We start from the raw sequence: 15,633 nt of genomic DNA, 5'->3' as shown, positions 1-15,633 counted from the left end.
GGAGAGGCAGATTAGGGGTTAATAATAATATGCAGGGGTCAGCGACAGCAGGGGCAGCAGATCAGGGGTTAATAAGTGTAAGGTTAGGGGTGTTTAGACTCGGGGTACATGTTAGGGTGTTAGGTGCAGACATAGGAAGTGTTTCCCCATAGTAAACAATGGGACTGCGTTAGGAGCTGAACGCTGCTTTTTTGCAGGTGTTAGGTTTTTTTTCAGCTCAAAGAGCCCCATTGTTTCCTATGGGGGAATCGTGCACGAGCACGTTTTTGAAGCTGGCCACGTCCGTAAGCACCGCTGGTATTGGGAGTTGCAGTGGCGGTAAATATGCTATACGCTCCCTTTTTGGAGCCTAACGCAGCCCTTCTGTGAACTCTAAATACCAGCGGTATTTAAAAGCTGTGGGAGAAAAAAAGCACGCGTAGCTAACGCACCCCTTTGGCCACAGAACTCTAAATCTAGCCGTTAGGGTTTATTTTACAGGTAAGTATTTAGTTTTAAATAGGAATAATTTATTAGTGTAGTGTAGTGTTAGGTGTAATTGTAACTTAGGTTAGTTTTTATTTTACAGGTAAATTTGTCTTTATTTTATCTAGGTAGCTATTAAATAGTTAATAACTATTTAATAGCTATTGTACCTAGTTAAAAAAAAAAAAAAAAATTTGCCTGTAAAATAAAAATAAATCCTAAAATAGCTACAATATAATTATTAGTTATATTGTAGCTATATTAGGGTTTATTTTATAGGTAAGTATTTATTTTTATATAGGAATAATTTAGTTAATAAGAGTAATTTTTATTTAGATTTATTAAAATAATATTTAAGTTAGGGGGGTGTTAGGGTTAGTGTTAGACTTAGGTTTAGGGGTTAATTAGTTTAATATAGATGGTGTCGGTATAGGGGGGCAGATTAGGGGTTAATACGTTTAATATAGGTTGCGGCGGGGTCTGGGAGCGGCGGTTTAGGGGTTAAACAATTTATTTAGTTGCGGCGGGGTACGGGATCCGCAGGATAGGGGTTAATAAATTTATTATAGGTGGAGGCGGTATAGGGGGGGCAGGATAGGGGTTTATAGGTATTATGTAAGTGGCGGCGGGGTCCGGGAGCGGCGGTTTAGGGGTTAACATATTTATTATAGTTGCGGCGGGGTCCGGGAGCGGCGGTTTAGGGGTTTAATTACTTTATTTAGTTGCGGGGGGCTCCGGGGGCGGCGGTATAGGGGGTAGAACAGTATAGTATACAGTAGTGTGAGTGCTTAGTGACAGCTTATCAATAAAGCTGTTGAAAATCCGAAGAGCAGCGAGATCGGATGAGTGATAACTATCACAGTCCGCTGCTCATCGCCCCGTACTTGGTGCGCGGCTTTTTGACAGCTTTTTTGATAACTTTGGCGAGCGTATTCAGGTCAACAGCGGCGATGTGAGGCGAGCTTAGGCGGGCGTATTGGGGCCGGCGATGGCAGGTACGTACAGAGCTTGATAACTAGAGGCCATAGTCTCAAAATAACTACCCTGGATGGCACAACCCTTGGTTCGAGCGTGATCCATTTTGAGTCAGCATCCCTGACCCTGACTGTGGGAGTCCTCTACACTGAACAGCTGCAGTTTGAGGTCATTCATTCCCCAGCACAGCCTGTCATCCTTGGTATTCCTTTACTTCGGTACACAATCCACAGTTCGACTGGGCTGAGGGACAACTCGCCTCCCGGGGTAACTCCTGTTTAAACACCTGCCTTGCTTAAGTCACTCCTCTGCCCCGTATTCCCATAGCCAGTATGCATACTCCTTCAAACCTTCCTTCAGTATACAAAAACTTTGCGGATGTGTTGGAGAAAAAAGCAGCCGAGGTGCTGCCACCCCACCGTCCTTATGACTGCAAGATCGACCTTTTTCCTGGAGCCCCACTTCCTAAAGGGAGGACTTATCCACTCTACAAGGCTGAAAACAAATCTACGGAGGAGTACATCCAAGAGAACCTAGATAAAGGTTTCATTCACCCTTCCTCCTCTCCTGTTGGGGCTGACTTCTTTTTTGTCAGTAAGAAGAATAGTGGGCTCAGACCCTGCATAGACTACAGGGCCTTGAATAACATAACCATCAAGAATCTCTATCCTATACCTTTGATCATCGAACTGTATGACTCACTCCAGGATGCTTGCTTTTTTACCAAATTGGACTTACGTGGGGCATACAATCTGATTAGCATCTGTCCAGGCCACGAATGGAAGACCTCCTTTAACACAAGATCTGGGCATTATGAATACCTTGTAATGCCCTTTGGGCTGTATAACGCCCCTGCAATCTTCCAGGCGTTTGTTAACAATGTCTTCTGTGACCTCCTCAACCGCACTGTCATCGTTTATCTGGATGATATCCTTGTTTTCTCTTCCACTTTAGAGGAGCATCATAGGCACGTGAGACAGGTGCTTCTTTGTCTCAGAGATAATTCTTTGGTAGCCAAGCTAGAAAAGTGTGAGTTTGATCAGGTTCATATCCAATTCCTTGGTTATGTCATCTCAAAGGAGGGTTTTGTCATGGATCATGCTAAACTCACCGCAGTACTAGAATGGCCTCAATTTACCTCTTTAAAGGAATTGCAGAGGTTCTTGGGATTCTCCAATTATTACCGAAAGTTTATAAAGAACTTTTCTCAAACAGTCGCTCCTCTTACCGAATTGACAAAACAGAACAAAGACTGTAAATATTGGCCTCCTGAGGCCATAAATGCCTTCTCTTGTCTGAAAAAGGCTTTCTGTTCAGCTCCTGTGCTCTGCCATCCTGATCCTGATCTACAGTTCCCTTTAGAGGTAGATGCCTCCGACATAGGGACTGGAGCAGTTCTTACCCAAAGGGACCCTTTGACTTCCAAGTCACACCCTGTAGCCTTTTTCTCTAAATGCTTTACTCCTGCTGAGAGGAACTACGATGTGGTTAATCGTGAACTCTTAGCCATTAAGATGGCCTTGACTGAATGGCGTCACTGGTTAGAGGGCACCGCCAATCCTATTCAGATTCTCACCGACCACAAGAATCTGACTTACCTAGAGACTGCTCATCGACTCAATCCTCTACAGGCCAGGTGGGCCTTGTTCTTTTCCTGTTTTAACTTTGTAGTCTCTTATCTTCCTGGGACCAAGAACAAGAAGGCGGACGCCCTTTCCCGTCAGTTCCCTCACTCAAGTGATTCCTTAGAAGCTCCTATGGAACACATCATACCCCCCTTCTGTGTGGTTGCTCAACTCAATACCACCCTTCTGCTAAGATTGCAACGTGCTCAGTCTAGTAAACCTCCTGGTGCCCCCATGGCCTCCGATATCCTCTTTGTACCCCTGAAACTACGTATCCTTGTGCTAGCCTGGGCTCATGATAGCAAACTCTCAGGACATCCTGGTTCGACTAAGACTTTCAAGCATCTATCCAAGCATGTTTGGTGGCCTCCTATGAAGTCTGACGCTCAGGATTATGTGAAAGCCTGCACAATTTGTGCGGCCAACAAGACTCCCTGATCCTTGCTTCCTGGCTTGCTCCAACCATTGTCCATTCCCAAACAACCATGGACACACTTAACAATGGACTTCATTGTGGACCTTCCTTCTTCCGACCACCATACAGTTATCTGGGTTGTGGTGGACTGCTTTTCTAGACTGGCTCACTTCGTACCCCTAACCAAACTGCCTTCTGCTCAGGAATTGTCATCCCTTTTTCTCTTGCACGTGGTGCAACTTCATGGCATTCCTGTGAATATTGTTTCCGACAGAGGTTCACAGTTCATCTCTGCCTTCTGGAGAGCCTTTTGTAAGTTGATTGGAACCACTGTTTCCTTGTCGTCTGGCTACCATCCTCAGACCAATGGACCAACTGAGAGAGCAAACCAGGATCTTGAAGCCTACCTTAGAGCCTTTGTTAATGCTCGCCATACCAACTGGTCGGAATTGCTACCCCTAGCTGAGCTGGCAAGAAACACTCATTGGCACTCTTCTCTTCGATGTTCTCTGTTTCAAGCCGCAGCAGGGTATCAACCTTGTGTCTTCCCTCTTTCAGCTCAGTCCACTGAGGTCCCTGCTGCTGACTGACACGTCACTGAACTCACCACTCATTGGCAACGTATTCGCTCCCAGCTGCGTTCAGCCGTATCTAGATATAAGAAGTTTGCTGATCATCATAGGGCTTCTGTACGTGCCATCCCAGTGGGTGAATGTGTTTAGATCTCTACTCGGCATATTTGTCTATGTTAACCCTGTCACAAATTAGTAAGGGTTTATCGGCCCTTACAGGGTCCTGAAAAGACTGTCTCCTGTTGCCTACAAAGTGGCCTTGTCAAAAACCCTACGCATACATCCAGTCTTCCACATCTCACTACTTAAATCTTACATCAAGAACAGACATACCCAGCTCCTCCTCCTCTCCTGGTCCGTGGTGACCCCGAATATGAGGTAGCTAAGATCTTGGACTCCAGATACAGGCGCAGACAACTGCAGTATCTGATACAATGGAAGGGTTACTCCGTGACAGATCGTTCCTGGGTTCCTGCCCGTGATGTTCATGCTCCATCTCTGGTCTCTAGATTCCATGCTGCTCATGCTTTGAGGCCGACTCTGGTTCCCAGATGGAACCCTTGAGAGGGGGGCTATGTCACGCTGCGCCGCTCTAGCAGTTGCTAGGGGCATGGCGTCTCCTTCCCTGCTTGTTGCCAGGAGCAGTGTCGGGTCCGGATGCGTGCGGCGCTGGCGTCATCGCCACACGCTCCTGATGCCGGTCAGTTCTCTGTGGCGCAAATCCTGCTTTACCCCTTAATTGCTGGATTGCTTTACTGTTGCCAAACCCTGCCTGTCTGCCTGACTATTCTAGTGGTGTGCCCTTGGACTGCTTTACTGTTGCCAAACCCTGCCTGCCTGACCATCCTAGTGGTGCATCCTTGGACTGCTCTGCCGTTGCTGCTGGGAACTGTCCTGCCTGTGGTGAGTGCCGCCTTCCTCATCTCCTCATCTCAATAACTTTCTCTGCTCTGGGATATTCCCTATCTTCCCGGCTCGACGCCACTATGAAAAATCTGCTTATCACAACTACATTATAGAAATCTTCAAAAGATCGAACCCCTGCTAAGTAATGTTACTTGGCTCCCAGCAATTGAAAGTAATTATATCTAATAACATGATAGTAGATCTATTTTCTTTACCAATGGTATTCTATATCTAAATGCTAATGTCATGATGATCTGCAACGTGTTTTGATTGTACAGATTGGTTTGAACACAAATTAACCAATAGGAGAAACATTCACAAATCCTACTTTATAAACCATCAAGACACACAACTTTTTCTTTATATAAATGCCAGAGAATACATCAGGGCCGCACAAAGGAATGAAAATCCATAATGAAAACCATAAGGCAGTTTCTCCTGGACTCCTACTCCAGAGAATCTTGTAAGAAATCTGAAAAGAAACCCATGGAGAAATATTGTCATAAAATATTTTATAGTGTGATGGGTTAGTACAGGTGCTTAGAAAAATAAAACTAGTTGTCAGTAACAACTCTCTGTAGTGCTCAGTTTGTTTCAACCTATGCACTGTCTTCTTCAGAAGTTGATATGGAAGTTATACTATGCTTTATAATTGTATTCCAACACAGAGGACCCACTTTTAGACCAGATTTTCAGGGATTTTCTTGAAAAAACAAGTTGGTTAAGCACTTTTTTTCATCAACTGTTTACATGACCAATGAGTAGCTCAGCCATTGTAAAATCTGTGCTGTTTGTGGATCTTGAAGACTGGAAATTAACAACCAACCCTACAGTTAATCAAAGTTGCATTAATGAAAATGTATCTTCAAAAATGTTGTCTTGTACAACCAGAAATATTTTCAAATGCAAAATATGAAATAATTTGTGATTTTAATTAAACGGAAATATGCTCCATACAGTATATTGTTTGTGTTTTAGTGCTTGGAAAAATAATTGCCCACATCAGACATTCTCCTTCAAATCTATTTTGTACAACCCTACAAGACCTCTCACAAGGTATTATTCACTGATAATTCAGTTACACAGGAGCTACCCTGGTACATGTGGCCCTTCATTTGGATACTAGAACTTATCCTCCCACTCAGATGTCAGGAATGCACCGCTGACGTACAATTAGGCTGATATTGAAATGACAAAAGTGGCATGTTCCTTAAGATGCTTTTTCAAATTGAAGTATGTGACTTACACAAGGTTAGGAGTTTAACCAATTAAAATATGATGCTCCAACTAACACAAATTTCCTGCTGCCCTAGAGCACTGCATTATAACTTCACAAACTAAAGTTTGTGGATAGTTTCAAATTCAAGATACGGATGCATTTTTGGTAGCCCAAATTTGACACCACATCATAAATATGGGCATTAGCATAACTTAATATTCAAATACTCAACAAGGATGTAACAGGATGTATAGCAGATAGGGAATATCAGGATTGTTGCAAATCTCAATCCAGAAAAGACCCAGAGGCTGAGAAATGTCTATGTGTAACACTGTCCCAATGCTCTGGATGACACCAAGGGCAAAATTATCAGTAATTAACATAGAAGAGAGTAAGGGATACTGTAGAAAGCAGTAGCTTGACACAACTCACCTCACAGGTAGTTTAGGAAATTGGCAGGCTGAGAGTAGTCAGTCAAGTGAAGGTCAGTGATCTAGTAAAGCAGGTATGGTACAAAATCATTACGCAAAGGATTACCAGGAGACAGACAGAGGTCAGGAACCAAATGAGCAGCAAAAGGTACCAAGTCCAAAGCCAGAATGGTAGTCAAGACAATACAAAGCTCAAGGCAAGTCCAATAATCAGTCAGAAGTCAGCAACAAATAGCAAATAACAGGAATAGCACACCCAGGAACAAGAAATACCAATATACGGACAACGAGGTAAAGCTGTAGCACACTATTTAAATCCAGGAGCATGAGAGTAAGCATATGCAGCCAGTTTAGATGTATTTATTCAGATTTCCAACACGTTATTTCTTATTGAAATACTAACAGCTAGATTATGAGTTATGCGCGCTATAGGTACATTAACGAACGCAACAAAAGTTGTGTTATTTAAATACCTATAGTGCAGCCATTACAAGTTTTCAAACAGCCGGCTTGTGCATGCGATATGATGCTTTTAAACTCCATACCGCATAAAATACAAGCCCTGTTTTGACGTGTTCATGCACGCTTCCCCCATAGACATTAATGGGGAGAGCGCGTCAGAAAAAAGTCCTGCGATTGTGGAATGAAAAGCTCCATAATGCAGCCCCATTGATGTCTATGGGGAAAAGAAAATAACGTTTAAACCTAACACCCTAACATAAACCCTACGTCTAAACACCCCTAAACTGCCCTCCACCGACATCGCCGCCACCTACCTACAGTTATTAACCCCTAATCTGCCGCCCCGATATTGCCACCTAAAAAAAAAACTATTAACCCATAATCTGCTGCTCACGATATCGCCACCACTATACTAAAGTTATTAACCCCTATTCCCCTGCACCCCAACATTGCCCACACTATAATAAATCTATTAACCCCTATTCCACCGCTCTCCAGCATCGCCACGACTAAATAAAGCTATTAACCCCTAAACCTCTGGCCTCCCACATCACTACCACTAAATAAACCTATTAACCCCTAAACCGCCAGCCCCCCCATCGCAACAACCTAAATTAGACTATATTAACCTCTAACCCTAACGTAACCCTAAGCCTAACCCTTATTAACTAAATAATACCTATTTAAAACTAAATACCTGTGAAAAAAACCTAATCTAGCTACAATATAACTAATATTTATATTGTAGCTAGCTTAGGTTTTATTTTTATGTCACAGGTAAGTTTGTATTTTTTTTTTTTAACTAGGTAGACTAGTTAGTAAATTTTAACATGATTTTAGCAACTCCAATTCCTATTGGCTGATTCAAATTTTTCAGCCAAAAGGAATGCAAGGGATGCCATTTTGAAACGGTTCCCTTGCATTGAAGATTTAGTGTACGGCGGCGACCATATGAAGAGGATGCTCAGCGCCGGATGTCTTCAGGATGGACTCGCTCTGCGCCGCCGGAATCAAGATAGCTGATGTCGACTGGATGAAGATAGAAGAAGCCGCCTGGATGAAGACTTCTCGTTGCCTGGATGGAGACTTCGCCGCCTGGATGAAGATAGAAGAGGCCGCCTGGATGAAGACTTCTCGCCGCCTGGATGAAGATCGTTCAAGCAGGACTTCAAAAACTGTAAGTGGATCGTCGGGGGTTAGTGTTAGGTTTATAGATAGTTATAGATATTATTTAGTTAATAATTGTTACTTTAATTTAGTTCTATTTTAATTATGTTAAAGTTAGGGGGTGTTAGGGTTAAGTTTAGGGTTATGGTTACGTTAGGGTTAGGTTTAGGGGTTACTAGTTTAATTTAGTTTATTGCGATGTGGGGGGCTTTTGGTTTGGGGTTAATTGTTTACTTTAGTATATTTCGTTGTGGGGGCTTGCAGTTTAGGGGTTAATAGGTTTATTATAATGGCGGCGGTGTAGGGCTTAATAACTTTAGTACAGTGGGGGCGATGTGGGTGGACGGCAGATTAGGGGCCGATAATATTTAGAGTTTGCAATGCAGGAGGGCGGCGGTTTAGGGGTTAATAACTTTATTATAGTGGTGACAATGTCGGGGAGCAGCGGAATAGGGGTTAATAATTATTTTTAGTGGCGGCAATGTTGGGAGCGACAGATTAGGGGTTAATAAGTTTAATATAGTATGTGCTATGCAGGAGGGCCTCGGTTTAGGGGTTAATAGGTAGTTTATGGGTGTTTAGTGTACTTTGGAGCAGTTTGGTTATGAGTTTTATGTAACAGTTTTGTAACGTAAAACTCATAACTACTGCTTTTAGATTGCGGAACGGATCTTGTCGGTATAGGCTGCAACACAAGCTTTTTAGCCTCACTGCAAAACTCGTAATTGCAGCGCTATGGAAGTCCCATTAAAAACGTAATTTTTACGTGTGCGGGACTGACGTTGTGTTACAGGCTAAAAGGCTTGCGGTACAGCTATACCGACAAGACTTGTAATGGCTGCGGTGCTGAAATGTCCATGTTTACAGCGTTAAAACACGAACGCAAAACTCGTAATCTAGGTGTTAGTGCACAAATAGGCTGTTGCATGTAGAACAAAAGAGGGAGAAACTGTTGCAGGGGACTTGTTCATCTTGCTGAAGTAAAGTAGGATTCATTATGTAATAAAGTTTACTTCACTCAGGTTACGCATTTTACCTACGTTTAGAAGAAAATATATATAAGAAGAAAACTACAGTTCTCACTATAGTAATAAGTGAAAAGTTAACAACCTCAAAGTTAAAGAACCACTAAATACAGTAAAAGTGCATAATTATTAAGTGCATAATAAAAAGAAAATGCAATAACACTCTGGATTTCAAATAAGCAATAGATCCCCCCATTTGCTGGCTCCCTGTATCATGTGACAGCCATCAGCCAATCACAGACTAGTATACGTATACCCTGTGAACTTGTGCACACGCTCATTATGAACGGGTGCCTCAGAAAGTGTGTGTATAAAAAGAATGTGCAACATTTGATAATGGAATAAATTAGAAAGTCTTTTTAAAACTGCTGCACTATCTAAATCATGAAAGTTTAATTTTAACTTAAGTGTCTCTTTTAAGAGTTCATTTTGTTGTTTTAGCAGTTATTGTATATGGATATAATTTATATTTAATGTACTAATGTATAAAGTGACATACATTTAATTTAGTGATCTCATGCTATTACAATCTATGTGTGAACAATCATTATGTTGTATTATATTTGTTCTTATTTTTATTTGTAATTCTCACAGCATTGTGAGATCGATGGGAATCTTTATGGGGAACTTTTCAACAAACTGCCAGTCATCAGAAAAAGCTTGTGAAATGACAGGGGGGGGGGGCTATAGGCACACTGTCCCAACATGTTGCATCTAAATAGAACGGTGCAGTGTTGCTAAGGATTCCCTAATCTGACTGGTGAGTGCAGTCGATGAGCGCTAGCAGAAAACAAGAGGCGCACTATGGATCACGCTGAAAAATGCCAACTAAATTAATTCTAAAAATGAATAAAAATAGTTTTTGCATTAGTCAAAAACTAAAATATAATTATTACAACTTAGCAAGGGATTTACTATTTGTATCTCCCTGTATCTAGCTAGCCCTATATGACATAATACTGTTACACTCAGAGCAATCGACTCCCATAGAGAATGTTATTGTTTCACACACAGGGTTGCCAGACATCTAGTTATTAACCAGACAGTGCAGAACTTCAGTTTATTGCCAAGTAAAAGACTGGACTCTTTACTGCTTGGATCTGACAAGGGATTCTGGGTTATAGGTATGATGCGCATATTAGTGACATCAGGGCTATGGTTTTCTTAAGAGTTCGGATGTCTGGGTCATGGATCTAATCATGGAACTGATGTGACATCACCAAAGATGCAAATTAATGCACATTTGAAATGTTTTTCAAAGTTATCGGGTCTGTAAACCTCAGTATTATTTTGTTCTGCACAGTTACTTTAAAACCATATATTCATTGAACTCTTCACAAGTTTTTTTATTTCATTCTGTTTCTGCTCCTCAGTATAAATTTCAAGAAAATAAATAGGTATTAAAATAAAACAAGAACAAAAAAAGAAACATATTACATTTTGATGAGATGGAGTTTGTTTGACAACCATGCCCAAGGTGCCTTATAACATCCATGAATTTATGATCATGTCTCATTGTTTTAATCTACTGTCAATGAGATATATAGAGATGCCTGGCTGGGTATATAGCTTTCTTCTTTTTTTTCTTTAGATGAGCATTATACATCTGCGTGCTCTCGCATTACCCATAGCTCTCAGCTGCTACGAGATGTTACTTAAAATCAGTCCTCTACGCAGGTCTTAAAACCGCAGTGATTTAGAGGGTGCTCCCAGCACAGATTCTGTCTAAGACTTGAATCAGACAAATAATTGCAACTTACAAAGATCTGCTTCTTTAGGAGTAGAATATGACCACTGCAGGTTTCATACTCTCATTTTTTAAATGCACTTTTTTTTCCCATAAAAAATAGGATAAACTTTCATAAAAATAAATTTTATTAGGGCAAGAACAGAAAGATTGAAAAAAAAAAATTAGATTTCTAGATTTATATATTGAAACCGATATTTTAAAACTGGATAACATAAGTAAAGTAAAAATATTATTCATACTTTTCCAAGAACAGAATATACATTGAACTGAATATTCAAATGTTAATAAAATGAAATTAAGTCCTTGGGGCCACTGAAAATGATGGATAAAAATGTAAGAAAAAAAAAGTTGCTAAATATAAAGTAGAACATAATGTCGCCCCCTGTACACCCGTACCTACTCTCTTAACCCAAATCTCACCTGGAAACCCTTTATCTGCAAATACACGGTACCTGAAACCATAGTTGTCAACATATGAAAACAAATTCCAGGGACACTTTGGAGCATAGCCCTGCCCATTTATGGATTGAATAGTCCCGCCCACTCTAATCCACCTCAAAACAAACATATAAAATACTAGTAATATAATTTAGCCATACTCATTGTTTAAAGGGATAAGAAAACGTGATACTTTAATGATTCAGTGGTAGCAATGCACTACTGGGAGCTAACTGTTGATTGATGACTACACACATTTGTCTTTTGTCATTGGCTCGCCAGATGTGCTCAGCTGTGGAGATGACTTAACTATGTGTTTAATCTATATGCATGGTTTAAACACATAGTTATATGCAAGCACCAGCACAATAATAATAAATGTGCTAACATCATAGAGCATTTTTGCACTGTTGTAGCCTTGCAGGACAAATCATCAAGTTCCTCATCACCTTATTCTGAAGCACATAGCTGACATAGGAAGAATAACTTTACAGCAAGTATCAAAATAAGCAAGCAAGGGTTAAAGTATTAACCCTTCAGCATCTGTATAGCAGGAAACTACATTGCACACTAGTTTATACAGATGTTACACAGCCTGACAGATATTACCATAGTACAACCCCATTTCCGAAAAAGTTGGGACAATATGGAAAATGAAAAAAGCAAAACAAAAATAGTTATTTGAAAATTCAATTCACCCTGTACTATATAGAAAACACATTCTTAACACATTATTTGGTGTTTTACTTTTTGAATTTAATGTATTTTTAAATACATAAACTAAAAGCGATGTGACAAGTTGAAATAAGAAGGTGATGTGAAACAGGTGAGGCAATCGTGTAATCATAGTATATAAGGAGCCTCCAAAAAAGGTCTAGTCCTTTAAGAGCAAGGATGGGTTGAGGCTCGCCAATCTGCCAACAGATACATCAGCGAATAATCCAACACTTTGAGAACAACATTCCCCAAAGACAAATCGGTAGGATTTTGGGCATTTCACCATCTACAGTGCACAATATAATGAAAAGATTCAAGGAATCCAGTGCGTAAAGGAAAAGGCAGAAAACCACTTATGAATGTGCGTGATCTCTGATCCCTCAGACTTCAGTGTCTCAAAAACCGTTATGAGTCTGTAATGGATATCCTGACATGGGCCCAGGAATACTTTGGTAAAACATTTGTCAGTCAACACCATTCGCCCCTGCATCCACAGATGGAAGTTAAGGGGCATAAGTATCAATGTGCGAGCGGACATGATACGAAGTAGCATATCATGTCCGCTGCACATCGCTAAACATCTATAACATCCTGGTATTACACATCTCATGGCTCCCACTTACCTGACTACACACTACATTCTAGTCTACCCACCCTGTTATTACACATCTCATGACTGCCCCATAGCTGACTACACATTACATTCTAGTCTACCCACCCTGGTATAACATATCTCATAACTGCCCCATAGCTGACTACACATTACATTCTATTCTACCCACCCTGGTATAACATATCTCATGGTTCTCCCTTACCTGACTACGCATACAATTCTAGTCTACCCACCCTGGAATAACATAAATCATGTCTCCCCTTACCTGACTACACATTACATTCTAGTCTACCTACCCTGTTATAACATATCTCATGGCTCCCCCCTTACCTGACTACACATTACATTCTAGTCTACACACCCGGTATTACATATCTCATGGCTCACCCTTACCTGACTATACATTACATTCTAGTCTAACCAGCCTGGTATAACATATCTCATGGCTTCCCCTTTCCTGACTACACATTAAATTTTAGTCTACACACCCAGGTATAACATATCTCATGGCTCCCACTTACCTGACTACACATTACATTCTATTCTACCCACCCTGGTATAACATATCTCATGGCTCTCCCTTACCTGACTACACATTACATTCTATTCTACCCACCCTGGTATTACATATCTCATGGCTCCCCCTTACCTGACTACACATTACATTCTAGTCTACAAACCCGGTATTACATATCTCATGGCTCCCCCTTACCTGACTACACATTACATTCTAGTCTACCTACCCTGTTATAACATATTTCATGGCTCCCCCCTTACCTGACTACACATTACATTCTAGTCTACCTACCCTGTTATAACATATTTCATGGCTCCCCCCTTACCTGACTACACATTACATTCTAGTCTACAAACCCGGTATTACATATCTCATGGCTCACCCTTACCTGACTATACATTACATTCTAGTCTAACCAGCCTGGTATAACATATCTCATGGCTTCCCCTTTCCTGACTACACATTAAATTTTAGTCTACACACCCAGGTATTACATATCTAATGGCTCCCACTTACCTGACTACACATTACATTCTAGTCTACCTACCCTGGTATAACATATCTCATGGCTCCCCCTTACCTGACTACACTTTACATTCTAGTCTACACACCCTGGTATAACATATCTCATGGCTGCCCCTTACCTGACTACACATTACATTCTAGTCTACACACCCCGGTATTAAATATCTCATGGCTCACCCTTACCTGACTATACATTACATTCTAGTCTACCCACCCTGGTATAGCATATCTCATGGCTCACCCTTACCTGACTATACATTACATTCTAGTCTACCCACCCTGGTATAACATATCTCATGGCTCACCCTTACCTGACTACAAATTACATTCTAGTCCACTCACCATAGCATAACATATCTCATGGCTGCCACTTACCTAACTACACATTACATTCTAGTCTACACACTCTGGTATTACATATCTCATGGCTGCCCCTTACCTGATTACACATTACATTCTACTCTGCACACCCTGGTATTAAATATCTCATGGCTCACCCTTACCTGACTACACATTAAATTCTAGTCTACCCACCCTGGTATAACATATCTCATGGCTCCCCCTTACCTGACTACACATTACATTCTAGTCTATCCACCCTGGTATAATATATCTCATGGCTCCCCTTACCTGACTACACATTACATTCTAGTTTACACACACTGGTATTAGACATCTCATGGCTCACCCTTACCCGACTACAGATTACATTCTAGTCTACACACTCGGGTATTACATATCTCATGGCTCACCCTTACCCGACTACAGATTACATTCTAGTCTACACACTCGGGTATTACATGTCTCATGGCTCCCCCTTACCTGATTACACATTACATTCTAGTCTACCCACCCTGGTATAACATATCCCATTGCTGCCCCTTACCTGACTACACATTACATTCTAGTCTACACACCCGGGTATTACATATCTCATGGCTCACCCTTACCTGACTATACATTACATTCTAGTCTACCCAGCCTGGTATAACATATCTCATGGCTTCTCCTTTCCTAACTACACATTAAATTCTAGTCTACACACCCTGGTATTACATATCTCATGGCTGTCCCTTACCTGACTACACATTACATTCTAGTCTACCTACCCTGGTATTACATATCTCATGGCTGTCCCTTACCTGACTACACATTACATTCTAGTCTACCCACCCTGGTATAACATATCTCATGGCTGTCCCTTACCTGACTGCACATTACATTCTAGTCTATCCACCCTGGTATAACATATCTCATGGCTCCCCCTTACCTGACTACACATTACATTCTAGTCTATCCACCCTGGTATACCATATCTTATGGCTGACCCTTACCTGACTACACATTACATTCTAGTCTACACACCTGGGTATTACATATCTCATGGCTCCCCTTACCTGACTACACATTACATTCTAGTCTACCCACCCTGGTATAATATATCTCATGGCTCCCCTTACCTGACTACACATTACATTCTAGTCTACACACCCGGGTATTACATATCTCATTGCTCACCCTTACCCGACTACAGATTACATTCTAGTCTACACACTCGGGTATTACATGTCTCATGGCTCCCCCTTACCTGATTACACATTACATTCTAGTCTACCCACCCTGGTATAACATATCCCATTGCTGCCCCTTACCTGACTACACATTACATTCTAGTCTACACACCCGGGTATTACATATCTCATGGCTCACCCTTACCTGACTATACATTACATTCTAGTCTACCCAGCCTGGTATAACATATCTCATGGCTTCTCCTTTCCTGACTACACATTAAATTCTAGTCTACACAC

The sequence above is a fragment of the Bombina bombina genome, chromosome 2 (genome assembly GCF_027579735.1).
Source record: "Bombina bombina isolate aBomBom1 chromosome 2, aBomBom1.pri, whole genome shotgun sequence".
NCBI lineage: Eukaryota > Metazoa > Chordata > Amphibia > Anura > Bombinatoridae > Bombina > Bombina bombina.
Note: the sequence above shows the minus strand (reverse complement) of the source record.